This window comes from Megalopta genalis, unplaced genomic scaffold (genome assembly GCF_051020955.1).
Source record: "Megalopta genalis isolate 19385.01 unplaced genomic scaffold, iyMegGena1_principal scaffold0026, whole genome shotgun sequence".
NCBI classification, from domain to species: Eukaryota; Metazoa; Arthropoda; class Insecta; order Hymenoptera; family Halictidae; genus Megalopta; species Megalopta genalis.
The window spans coordinates 863,110-876,706 of record NW_027476096.1 but is presented as its reverse complement, the minus strand read 5'-3'; the positions used below and the strand labels follow the sequence as shown (position 1 = coordinate 876,706).

Genomic DNA, 13,597 nt, shown 5'->3' with positions numbered 1-13,597 from the left:
CAACTTTGTAAAAACGTGTCAAAGTGCTTGACGCGTATGTCAGCGTTGATTAGAAATATCGACGAGTATCACGAATGGGCCAAATCGTACATCGAGTATTTACAGTGGTGTACGAAATATATAAACACTGTGAAGAACGAACTGTCCGTAGTGTAAAATCTAGTTTAATGTCGACTACACTGTCCGACAGAATCAAACTTTTTTTCTGATTTCTTATAGCCATTATGAAATTCTTGTAAAGCTTCACTTCCCGAACAAGAATCCGAAAACCGAATTGCTCCACAGTTTTTGAAAAAAACGAGCTTTTGTAAAAACCCAAAATTTTAGAGAAAAAAATGAGGTATTGCATGTGAAAAGTAGAAACGTTAGAAAGATCTAATTGGTCTCAAAAGGTAGAGGGAAGTTTTTCGAATATAGTGGCATGCAATTTATTAATTGTTTTCGGTCCTAAATAATTATAAATTAATATCAAAGTTTAAAAAAGTGTCGAAGTTTCTCCGCAATATTTTTGTATTTTTACGAAAAGTTCTTTGTCGAGCACGAAACTCCACCCAGGATCGGATTCTGTAGACATTTCTGAAGAAATAACGGCTCGATAGAAGTGTGGAAACGATTTACATTTCGAGCAGGCCGAGAAAATATTCCTCGGTAACGCGTGCACGACGTTTTTCCGCCATGTGCTGTGCTCCTCGCTTCAACTAAAGCTATGTGTAATCAACACCGATGGAGGGATCCAATGGAGCACCCACTTTGTGAAAATAATATTTGAATATTTTATTACTAGTTTCATTCCTCTATTGTTTAAAAACATGTTTCAAGAAGTTTAACATTTAACAAATTATTATTTATTTATATATTCTATATGCATATATTTCTGTGGATACTAATAACCAAACTCTGATGTATTTCGCGACGAAAAGTCATATCAGAGTATTTGCCGTGGGTAACGAAAGGGATCAACAATGCATTCTAATTTTACTCATTTCTTCAGATGCACTAACAAATTAATATAAATTATATTTATACATCCCCATAAAGTGGATTCGGTCATACAAGTTGCAACAAAAAATGATATACTATAAACAAATCATAAAATCGTGTAAAATAGAGATATAAAATGGTGTGGCGGACCAGACATAAAAAGACACGTCCTTCAAAAGCGGGGTGTACATATGCCTTTTTCGGGTTTTCCCGACGCAAGGCATACACCCCGCAATAAAACAATAAAAACGTTGGGACACAGCTTCGGACCATAGGTCCCGGATCACCCCGGTCGGAAAATCTTTGGGAAAGGCCTTCGCCCTTCCCGAGGACTTTCCCTTACCAATTTCAAGGACTTTCCCTTACCAATAAATACGAGGACCTCTCGACCGAGAGAAGTTAGTTAGCAAGTTTTCCTCCGACTCTCAACGTGTCCATATTTCGGTATCATCCGTCACTCGTTTACCTTTACCTTCTACACACTGTACCTCATCGCCTTTTGTTACAAGTTATATTAAAGTTCTCGTTATATAAAAACCAAAAAAACTCTCGGATTATTTTATATAAACCGTCGCAGTAACCCCTGCGACAAAATGGTATTGATCATAAATCATCACGATGCTGGACCGTGGTCGTCTCAAGAGAAGTTGATGGCGACGCTTCGCGATAAGGAACGATACGTTCTCCATTATCAATATCTACAGCAATATTTGAAAAACAATTTGAAATTGAAATAAAATCCAGCGTATTCTAGAGTTTGAGCAATCACGCTGGCTGTGCGACTACATCGATGTAAATACGATATTGCGCGCCAACGCGACAACGATTTCTCGAAGAATCTGTTCAAACTGATGAACAACGCGGTTTTCGGAAAGACAGTGGAGAACGTAATATTGCTTTCGCGATGGAGCGGTCGACACGGGGTACAGTGTCTAATAGCTCGACAAAATTTTCACCTCGTATTCTCCGAGGATTTTGTCGCGATTCAATTGAAACAGTTTTCAATTAAATTATATAAACCCATCTAGATATATAGGTACATGTCTGTATTAGACACATCGAAATTATACTTGTATGATTTTCATTACGGTTACATGTTTCCAAATTTCCAAAAGAGATGCAAGATTCTATACACGGGCATGGACAGTTTGATTTATCTCGATCGCTTGCGACGACGCGTACGAGACGATGAAACGTGACATTTGCCACTACGATACTAGCAATTATGACGAAAACAATGTGTACGGTGTCCCGATCGCCAACAACAAAGTACTAGAATTGATGAAAGACGAGTAAGGCGGTAAAATTATGACATGACAAAATTATGACAATTATGACAGAGTTCGTGGGTCTCCGCACGAAATTGTACGGGGCACGCGGACAAAGCGCAATGACGAGATTAAAAAGAATAACAGGAATTAGAACGAACGTTACAGCTAAATGCATAAGTTTCGATGACTATTTGAAATGTCTTTACGATCATGTGGAAAAGTCGGTTAGCAATAAATTAATAACGTCTGTACATCATTTGGTATATTCGGTATCGCAGATGTAACTAGAATCGAGTCCGTAGGACCATAAACGTTACATTTTCAGTAATTTGGTCGACACCCTTTCTTGAGGACATTACAACATCGCGGAGGAAATGTAATTAAGTATGCAGTCTCGCCAATTTAATCAGACGATGCAGAAGTAAATAATCATGGGAAATCATTTATGCCGATGTAATCTTTTCATCATCAACTTCACGCACAACTTCAGAATCATTAACTGCGTCCTCATACACACATTGAATTTCTTTTTTCTTTGTTTGTTCGTCTGATTGATACTGTTGAGTTTACATCGATTCTACTCTTTTTTATTTCTGTAATTCTTGAATTATTTTTTCGTTTTTATCGAGATCACGCATATGTACGTATGTTGGAATTTGCGGAAACGGAAGTGAATGCGAGTGAAGACGCAACTTTCTCATCTGCCAAAAGGTTCAATCATCTTTGAGTTATCAACGGTGTTGGTGATTCGCCGACGGGATATATTTCTGCAGCATATGAGAAAAATTTTACCTTTACTCGCGTTTGCTATCTTTTTTACAAGTTCTGACATATGCAGATATTCATGATTTCAATGAAAAAAGAATAGTTCGATGACTATAGAAAAAAAAGAGTATAATCGATGTATATATATAAACTCGAGAGTATCAATCGCACGATCAACAAAAAGAAAAGGAATTTAATGTGTTTGTATGGGGACGCAGTTGATGGTTCTGAAGTTGTGCATGATGCTGATGATTACATTAGCAATAAATGATCTTCCCATGATTATTTACTTCCACGATATTGTAATGCATCCAAGGATGTGTGTGTGTGTGTGTGTGTGTGTGTGTGTGTGTGTGTGCGTGTGTGTGTGTGCGTGCGTGCGTGCGTGAGTGCGTGCGTGCGTGCGTGCGTGCGTGCGTGCGATTAATAGGAATATATGTCAAAAACATTACGTTTATATGCATGTATTCTTTTTCAACGTATCCAATTCTAACAATTTTACATACATTTTACTTCCTTTTCAACGCAATACCTTTTCCACTAAATAATATGTAATTGTAATGTAATGTAATGTAATGTAAATGTAATGTAATGTAAATGTAATGTAATGTAACGTAATAATATAATATAGAATATATAATAATAATATAATATTTACATTGACCAATTCGGTGTGTATCCTTCGTCGAACACAATTTTGAACTTGCTGATGCGTACGTAGCCATCAACCTTGAATTTAGCAGGAGCAGCGATCTTGACGTTGCTGTACACGGTAGATAAGAATGATTACACCAAGAAAAATGGTACGATGTTTTCGATTATTGCAGTCCTCGATCAACGTGGGAAGCTCATCGATCCAACGATATCTTCCGCTCAACGAGAAAAATTTCCACACATTGTTCTTCAGCGTACGGTTTAAACGTTCGACTATGGTCGCTTTCATAGCGCTGAACGTGGAATAGTGGTTGATATTCTTGAAAATCTTTATTGTCGAATTCTTTCCTCATATCGGTTTGCACATTGCTCGGAATTCTGCCATCCTTTTTTAACGCACACATCGTTGGCACTTTTACTTTTCAGAGGAAGTGCCCAGGCACATGTATTTACTAAATGCTTTGGTTATCGTAAGAATAGATCGATGTCCTCGATTATCTCTTGCGTATGGTTGAACTTCGATGATATTGGCTTGCCGCTTCTCACGTACAATTAATTTGTACGTACAATTTATTTGCCGATATATGTGTGTCGTCGAGTCTCAAATCGATATTTTGAGATCTCGCGACCCAATTTTCCTCTGCGGATATCGTATGATTGGTTCCGCCACAATTTCAACGAATACTTATTCTATCGAACCATCTAAAACCAATGAACATTTCATTCGTTACTAATGTAACGAGTGTACTCGTGCAATTTAATTTACGATCAATTAATAATTAATCCAGCTTCGCGAAGTTCTTCAATTATCGACGTTATTTCGTTGTCGTGGCGGGTGTGTCCGGCACATATAAACATCGAAGCCGGTCGAGCATCTGCCCGAGAGATTACGTTCACGTTGTCCGAGTAGACGAAGTAACCCACATCCTCTCTCACGGATGAGAACAGCTTGCTCAAGTGTTCGTATTTCGGCTGACGTAGCCATTTCAAGTACATATACGCATTTGCGAATTGCAGTTCATTCGATAAATTCATTCATTCCAGTAAGCTGACCATAACGTTCGTTTTACCACATCCTGATGGACCGCTTATCACGCATTGTATGGTGCCGGGTAGCAGTGACCCGTGTTTCCGAATCATCTCGTCGTGGTCGTCGAACGTGTGGCACATCGGAATCCGGATATTCGTGGATTGCCGTACAAAACGTATGCTCCCTCTGCTTTGTTATGCTAAAATTTCTTCTCAAATGAAAAACTATTTATACGGGAGCTGGAGTATCACAGATATCAGTCTCCGCGTATTTTGATGATAGAGCGCATCTTCATGTAATTTATCTGTCCGTTTGCCTTTATCAACCAAAATTAGAAGAGGCTTTGCGCAGAGCTAAGCAGAGTTTTAAACCGCTCTGTAAACCGTTACAGACAAGTAAAAACAAGTTTGCTTACAGATAAACCGCATTGTCAGATCCCGTAACTTACGCGTACAAAATGTTTACCGCATGCTGGTAAAGGATTCTTAAAACAGCTCTATAAACGCATTGCCAGTCGAATTACATACAGTCGGTGTGGAAAGTATTCGTACATCGACTACAATACAAAGTGAAACTATACACGCACGCATGCACGCCTAGGAGTAATTAATTAATCCTGCTGCTGTGGTGCGCTCGCCAGAAAAATTCAAAGGAGTTGCAGGACCTTCCTGGCGATAATCGGCTGGAACGTTCTGGTTTTCAATATATTGGTTAGATTTTTCCAATTAAAATGATACCAAATACGGCATGCTTTAGACTATACATACTCATTATACGTAGCAAGTAATTTATTTTATTTGCGAAAAACTCGTTAGAGAAATCGATTCATAACATATGAAATATTAAAGGCAACGTCAAAGAAGTATAGAAAAAATATGTCGTTTGAAAGAAAATATCAGTGAAGTTATGCTATTAGAGCCTACGTTCGACGACGGTAGGAATAGTCCACGGCTGAGTTAGATGTCGGTAGGAAGAGACTCGTTTTGACTACAATCTGAGGACAAGTCTACGCGCGGAGGATGTGAAGGAACAGTTTTCTGTACTTTTTTCATCAATCCTGGAATTTAAAGAGGTCGAACCTCGGGAAAGAACGACATTGTTTAGGATCTTACACTGAGGTCCTCGAAACTCAGCACCGATAGCACAACGGATCTGTTGCAGATATGGCGACGAAGGACAAGGGCTGGAACCGAAGCCACGCTTTCCAGTGAGGACCAGAGGCAACTTGTCACTCTTGTTCGAATCATTTTTACGGCGCAACAACGGCAATATTGAGATACGCTAGTATCAGCCAGTAGCGAATATACACATTTGTATATATCTCCACATCAACTGAACATTTTCATGCAAATAATAGTGAGGAGGTGGGATCGGCGACGGGAAGAGAGAATTGAACCCGGTTACAATTAGACTATCTTTATTTACAATCGGAACTAAACTCGCGACGCTCGCGTACCGTTCCCGACGAGGGTTCTTACTGAACTAACCATTCGCTCACCGATGCATCCCATCCAGATCATTCTTTCTCATTCTCACGGTTCGCTTTCACTCTGTCCTGGCTAGACGCATTCATTCTACGCGACACTCAAACCAATCGTCTAGACATTCGCTCGACGCTAACGCACAGCATGCAGCCCGGCCCATTCGTCCAAACATTCTTACGCCTTAAAACTAAACACATGGCGGAGACGTGGCGCCGGCTTGTCGCCGCCACAATAGCAATAATTATGATTTTAACACCAACAATGATTATGATTTTCAAAACGTATCAATGAAAAACATATTTTTAGAATACACCACTCTGATACCTTCCTCTGCTCCTATAGAACGTTTATTATCATTTGCCAGTGTAATAAACTCACCTGAAGCAAATAGATTATCGGATAAAATATTCGATCAAAGAGTTGTTTTTAAGGCACGTTAATTGAATAAAGCACAACGATACGAAGTGCCTTCTCCCCTTTCGCTGTAAATTATTTTAATAAAACCACAGTTATATGCATAATATGTTTCTACATAGTGGAATTTAAAATGTTTGAGAGATCTCTAACAGCTGCTTAAAAATGAAATTACAATATTTACCTTATACACACGAGAAAATTTTGTTATATTTTCCGTAACATTGATTATTTCCTTCCTTCAAATATATCTTATTAATACTTCCTCTTCAAAGATTACTCGAATTATTTATTCGAGATGTTATTCGAAGAATTTATTTGAAAAAAATGCCCAACTCTGAGCGCTATAACCAAGCAATTGTAAACTTTTTAATCTTTGTAAGGGGTTATTGCAGCCTTACTGCATCCATTGTTTAAACACAGGTTATCGTGCGTATCGTCTCAAAACAAGCAATTGTAATCATTACTGCGTAGCTGATACTGTATCTTTTTCTGCGTAGCAGATAAGAATAGATTGAAGATGAATTTGCACATTTACAAGAAACGTAGAATGATCGACAAATTTCAATGATTGGTGTTATCTGATTGCGGCGCTATAATAAAAAGAGATGCTTCTGTGGTCAAGACAAGTGTTTTACGCTATGGTTTAACAGCGATTATGGTGTAATCAAAATAGCTAACACAGTCCTGTTTGAAATTCTTCAGGTATAAATTCGGGTATTAACGTAAAATTTGTGTTGTTATACAGAGTGTTATCGAACTGGTGATACAAGTGGAAGAGAAGTGAATCTACATGAAAAAGTAAATCGAAAATGTGGAGTGACATTTTTGCGTACGAATCTTCTTTTTTGAATAAATCGATGTTAGATGTTTTGTAGAATACATGCACGCTTCCATACCATTTCACTTACGTCTCCGTCTGAAATTATTAAGGGATAAACATTGAAATGGTATTACTTTTTAATTAAATATTAATTCGAAAATTGTTGGAAATGTTTTCCGTTTCTATGCCTACATGACGGTACCCTGTATATTAGATTTTTGTGTACGTTTCCAAGGGTATTTTCCGTTTTTAAATATCGAATTCAAGCAATAATTTCTGTTTGAAGTGTTTTTTTTACTATTAATCTCCTCGTCATCATACCGTTTATAAACTGGAACGTATGCATTTTTGGAAATAAAAAAAGTATTTCATTTGCTCAGAAGATTGTACTTTTAAAAATAAAGTATTTTGTTCCTTGTAACACATTCTTAAGATAATATTTCAAATAACATTTTATTTAATAAACACTGAAAATATTTGTGATATACTTCGGAATATTTGATTTATTTACTTTATTATAACCAAATAAAATAATTTTATTTTACTAAATCATAGTGTAAAATATAATTACTTTGGTATTCTAAAACGAACGAAGTACTTTTCCTCTGCATTATCAACGCAGATAAAATATGCACTTTGCAAAGATGACAATAAATTTCATTTGTGAACATGATTTCTTATGTTCTCTCGTTTTACGTTACGTTAATTATCTTCAAAATTCATTTCCAGTATTCTATCTTATGTTTTATGTTATTAAAATAAAAACTATTTTATTTTAGATTTTAGATTATCAAAATAAAATATTTAATTTCATGATGTAGCTTCAGATACCAAGATCTATATCTGACTATTTTATTTTACGTTTCACATTATCAAAATGAAATATTTATTTCATGCTTTATAGCTCTGAATAATCGAAATCAAATATTTTATTTACTGAAATTTTATATCCTACTTGAAATACTATTTTATTTGAATTGTGAAGAATGTGTTATTTAAAATAGTATTTCAAATATTTTTTCCATATAAATATTTCCCAGCTCTGTTTATAACATAGTCAATGTTACGCGTATTCTACGAATCATTAACATCGATTTATTCGAAAATGAAGTTGATGTCACTCTACATTTTCGAATTATCTTTCCATGTAGATTCGCCACCTTTCCGTTTGTACCACCAGTTCGGTAACACCCTGTATATAACAGAAACTATAATGAAAATATTTATTTCGGCTTGCAGTACTATTTCGTATTTTGCATTCACTCAATATCTTACCTTTTTTATGCACGATCGTAAAGTTGTGAGTCGAAGTGTTGACGGCACTTGTGTGTAGGATCACAAGTTCTTCGAGCTGATCCAGACAGCCAATAGTGCAAGCACGGGGATTCGCAATTGACGTGGCGCAAAGGTCCTAAGTAAGTTCGGTTTCATATCCACAATGTGAAAACTTTTATTTTATTTTATTTTAATTAAATTTCTCGTCACAGTAGCAAATACTATCTAATATAAGCAACAGTATTCTGACAGTGAACCAATACAAAATGATTGCACGTTTTATCGCACTGTACAATAACCATATCATTTTAAAATCAATTGTTACCAAATCCGATACAATTTTGCTTTTGTTGTTTTCGAACTCTATCTAGTACAAACTTGAAAATTTCGAGTTGTTACGAAAAAATAGCAGAAGATTTAATAATCAGAGAAAAACTATAACGCGAACAGTCTCCATGACGACTATATCGACTGACGTTTTGTCGGATATCTCTCTCTCTCTCTCTCTCTCTCTCTCTCTCTCTCTCTCTCTCTCTGCCCTTCATTCTACTGAACAACTACCGTTATTTCCAATGGTATTAGTTAAAAATAAAAATCATGTCGATCCATTTGAAATAATAACAATTTCAAAGAATGAATTATTTTGACATTGCTTTATTTCAAATATGACAAAAGAAATAATATACAACGAAAAGAACTGATTTATAAAAATTTTTACATCAATTTGTTTTAAGCAAAACTCTCTTCATAAAGATATAATTCTCGAAGTAATATGCGACAAAAAGATTTTATATTAAAAAATCTGGACAACTATTTGCTCTGGGGAAAACTCTTTCCGCAAGTACATCATTTTAATAATCATGACGATTTTAATAATCATGACGTAGAAGATGGAAGAGGAGAGTTAGTCTTCAGAAAATTGTTTCTTATTGTCGAGCAATTATCTTATGAGTGTATCAGTATAAACCAGATTTAGAGAATTTCGCAATTATCTCAATTGATTATTTCAAATAATTGTAAGTTAAAATAATATACTAAAAATAATATTTAAAAAATAGCATTTCCAGTAACGTTATTTTAAATGTGCTCAAGTTTGCACCAAACACATTGTTTCAACGGTATATTCTAAGCAAATTCCTTACCAGTTGAAGTTTAAAGCAAAGCAAACAACGTGTACATATATGTACGCATACATAAATTCCTAAAGCATTATGGTCGCGATATTACGTCGACTAGTGACTTTATATCGACGAGAATTTTACTAATTGCAATCGTCAATAAACTTGACAGTGATTCATGTTTCAACGCTAGCCGAAAAAATAATACTTTCTGTCATTATACATAATACAGATCATGCGAAACTTGTGTGTAGTTCGGAGAATATTGACGGCACATAGTAAATGCATTGCAACTACAATATGAGCATGAGACTGCAAGATAGTGATCTTGATAACAATATACATCAACAGCAAAGTCTTGGTTCTTATACTGATTTGCGTTGTAGATCGTTTGTAGAACAAATATTTCTTGAATTATCTCTTAATTATCAGGTACGAATACATATGCAGTGTCCCATAAAAGTGTTCGTATAGCTTTTAAAACGTGATAACTAATAGATAATAACATTATTAATTATAAAGTCGATTTTTAATATTTTGTAGGATAACCTCTCCGTTTAATTACCCCTGCCAATATTTTCGGCAATGACCCAACCAATGTTTTAATGCAATTTGTAATGTTATGGGCCGACGTGACCAAAGATTTGTACTTATATAAGCTTTCAGGTCATATCATATGTCACCCTATTCGTTTTGACATGATAAATACAAATAAATACAAATACAAAAATGTAATTGGAAATGCAAAGACAGTGCGGAATACGGCCGACCGGCTCCGCTAACATTGCAGATCACAATTTCTCGCGAATAAAAATTTTGTGACATTTATCTAACGTAGTAATTCGACGGTGTTCACACTTGTGAACATTCCTCCCACAACCTACGACTGTCTCACCAGCATTTTAAGCGTACTCCACGATCACCCAAAAAATTGTTTTTACTCGTGATCTTAAAATGGAGAAATTTGCAGAGGAACTAGAAATTGTTGTAGCTGCTAGTTCGCAACCATGCTCCACGAAACCCTGTTAAAGAATTTTACAAATTTTACCTGGTAACACATCTTGACACAGGCCGATGCCGTTAGCGAAAATGTGCACTTGTCTGTTTGACAAGAGCGTGTACAATAGAAAACTCGAAAAGTATTTAGGACATTGGGTTAGGGCAAAACAAACAAATTTTATATGACATTTTATCTTCGAGGCATACTTTCCACTAATTTAATTGCATCATTTTGAGATGAGGACCACCACATCGATCGTATTTGACGAACCAGCTGCTTTATAGTGTTGAGCTCCTTTCCTCTAAGCTTGAAGTTTATGATTGCACAAACATTTGCTATTGAATTTCCATCCGGCAGGAGGTTGAGGTTCGCCGCATCGTCGCGTCACGTTCCGGTAAGCCAGATCGAGCCTCCCACCTTTCCTCACTCTCTAATATTTCTGCATATTTCTGCATATTTCTGCCGGTACCAGCACACTACGAGAATTATTGTGGAGAAGATAAACGTGGGCTGTATACGATAGCCGTCTGTCCCAAAAACCGTGTATCATTGGATTCAGCTTTACAAGCTCTATCGCTGTACCAAATCTCATCAAAAGATGAGCGTCATTTCTGGGGACCTTTCCTTGCTAGCAGAATGGGGATCTGACGGCAAACTGTCGGCTAAAATATTCTATGGATCACGCTGGGTACGGTCGTTTTTACAATCGGCTTCGATCACTCGATGTATCCGCAGATCACTTCTTCTGCAATAAACGACGTCTCCTTTTAATTAGTTCATTTCGCGTGAACTTGTTAGGCGAAATTCTGATTGCTAGTTTCATGATATTTATTGAAGATAAAATTATCAACAAAGTTGATCCTCCTGCATTTAAATGAATTTGAACGTACCAAAATTATTTTTGTCTTTGTTGCACCAAAAATTCGTCCGAGATGGACTGAAAATGGGTCAAAGATATGTACAAGTGGGTACAATCAAGTGATTCCTCGTAAAAAACGTGAAAAAAATATTTAAAAAATTACAATTAATATTATATTATATATAAATATACAAATATATATATATATATATATACTTCCCGAAAAAATCGACTTTGAATATTTAAACATAAGTTTTTTTTATTTTATTTGTCGTTCCAAGCAATAGCAGAATTTAAAAAAGCATTCTAGTAATGGTCTAGTAGACTTTATCATCAAAACAAAATTCGAGTCATTTATTCCAGTTCTAGAAAAGGTATGATGTTTTCAAAGTTATCCGAATGTTCCGAATGTTGCGAAAGTTTCAAAAGTTCCGATTGTTCTGATTGTCGCAACAGAACAATTAGAATAAGATTTCCCGAATGTTCTACACCAGACGTCTTTGAAACGTCTTAAAAACATCTTTGTGCCATCTTGGCTGGTGCCCGCTTGTACATACTTTTCATGGGCACCCTGTCTGTACGTATGAAATGCGGATAAATAAACTTTCGTTTTATCAATTCTGCTGTAGTTGCACTTTATTCGCATTGGCTGCAGAGATCGTCAAATATAATGTATTATTTTATTAAATTGTTTATTCTTAGTTACATCATATTAAAACTAAGTAGAGAAAAACTTGTTACTATTAAAGAAACTGGTCAAGATACAAATTATAAGTTCTACTACGTTAAAACTAAGAAAAAATTACTACTATTAAAGAAGCTGGTCAAAATACAACAAAAAATTAAGAATTATATTACACTTACTTAACTAAAACATAATAATAATTATTTGCTGGAAGGAGCACGTCAGGTTAAATAATTTATTAATACAAAAGATTACATTCTAATGGATTTACCACGCGTCGAATTTCTCGAACCTGGCCGAGCTTGTACATGAGGTGCAACTACTCTCACCTGTGCAGGAACTGGACCTGCCCTCCGTACCGTCGTCCTTGGTTTAACAGCTGCCGCAGGAAAACGTTCCCTTCGTCTCTGCATTATGCGCTGTTTATAGTATCTCGCGGTTCGTCTCAGGATAGGATCATCCTTGCAGACATTCAGCCACTTACCTGACACTCTAGCAGCGCAAAGCAGAGACCGAGGATCCAACATGCGTAGGATTAACTGCGACACCTCCGGCGGAAGTTCAGAAATAAAATCCGCCTTGGTAGGGTCGAGCACTCCAATCACATCAAGGAAAGTTCTGAAGTTTTCCATGTTGCTGATGTAGATGTGTTGTTTCTGATAGAAGTTGCATGGCTTCCAGGAGGACACATAGCATTGTAATCAGTTTTATGTTATGTATCAATATAATGTTATCAATGATGTCTTATATCAAGATATAAAGATCACCTTCAATTTTTTAAATGGAATACTTAATATTTCTTCCTGAATTCAGATAAAGCGTTGAATTCTAAATAAAAAAGTATTACAGCAAATGGAGTCTAAGATACATAGTTAATGAGATATTAACGAAAGTAAATTACGTTTATTAGGAAAGACCATTAATCAACGTGACTGTTAACGCAACGTAGTCGAACAACTTTGTTTATGAGCGGCTGGTCAGTATTGGAAAGCACAGTCCTAAATGCTGCATTGATAACAACGCATGCAACAACGTATCAGTCGTGCACGTTATGCAATATCAGCAGAAACTCTTGAAAATGTTTCGCCTTCTCTAATAATAAGATCGCATAATTGTATTGATCGTAAGGGGCTGCTAATATATGTATATAAAGACAATATGTTAATATAAAATTCAATGTATTTTCATAAGATACGAAATAAAGAAATTACATGATGTAGTTTCTGATATATAAACAA

At 35.9% G+C, this 13,597-nt stretch overlaps 1 protein-coding gene and 2 long non-coding RNA genes across 9 annotated transcripts in view; all 3 read left to right on the top strand.

The window, feature by feature from the left end:
* LOC143260958 (cytochrome P450 6A1-like) overlaps positions 1 to 13,597 on the top strand; it is a 338,865-nt gene that overhangs the window by 314,359 nt on the left and 10,909 nt on the right. The window contains exons 1-2 of one of the 6 annotated variants that reach the window (XM_076527587.1): positions 7,194 to 7,304; positions 8,721 to 8,837. The exons of 1 other annotated variant lie outside the window; for it this stretch is intronic. The gene's annotated coding sequence lies outside the window, so the exon portion shown is untranslated. Of the gene's footprint in view, positions 1 to 7,193; positions 7,401 to 8,573; positions 8,838 to 13,597 lie in introns of those variants that run through there. 4 more of the 6 variants (XM_076527586.1, XM_076527591.1, XM_076527588.1 and 1 more) reach the window with 4 other exon arrangements.
* LOC143260953 (uncharacterized) lies at positions 4,553 to 6,012 on the top strand. 2 transcript variants are annotated; one of them, XR_013035232.1, is made up of 3 exons: positions 4,553 to 4,630; positions 4,716 to 4,876; positions 5,863 to 6,012. It is a non-coding gene; the product is annotated as an uncharacterized LOC143260953 (long non-coding RNA). The 2 variants fall into 2 exon arrangements; XR_013035233.1 differs by having other exon boundaries at positions 5,119 to 6,012.
* Positions 8,844 to 13,578, top strand: LOC143260960 (uncharacterized). Its single transcript, XR_013035238.1, has 2 exons — positions 8,844 to 11,209; positions 11,288 to 13,578. It is a non-coding gene; the product is annotated as an uncharacterized LOC143260960 (long non-coding RNA).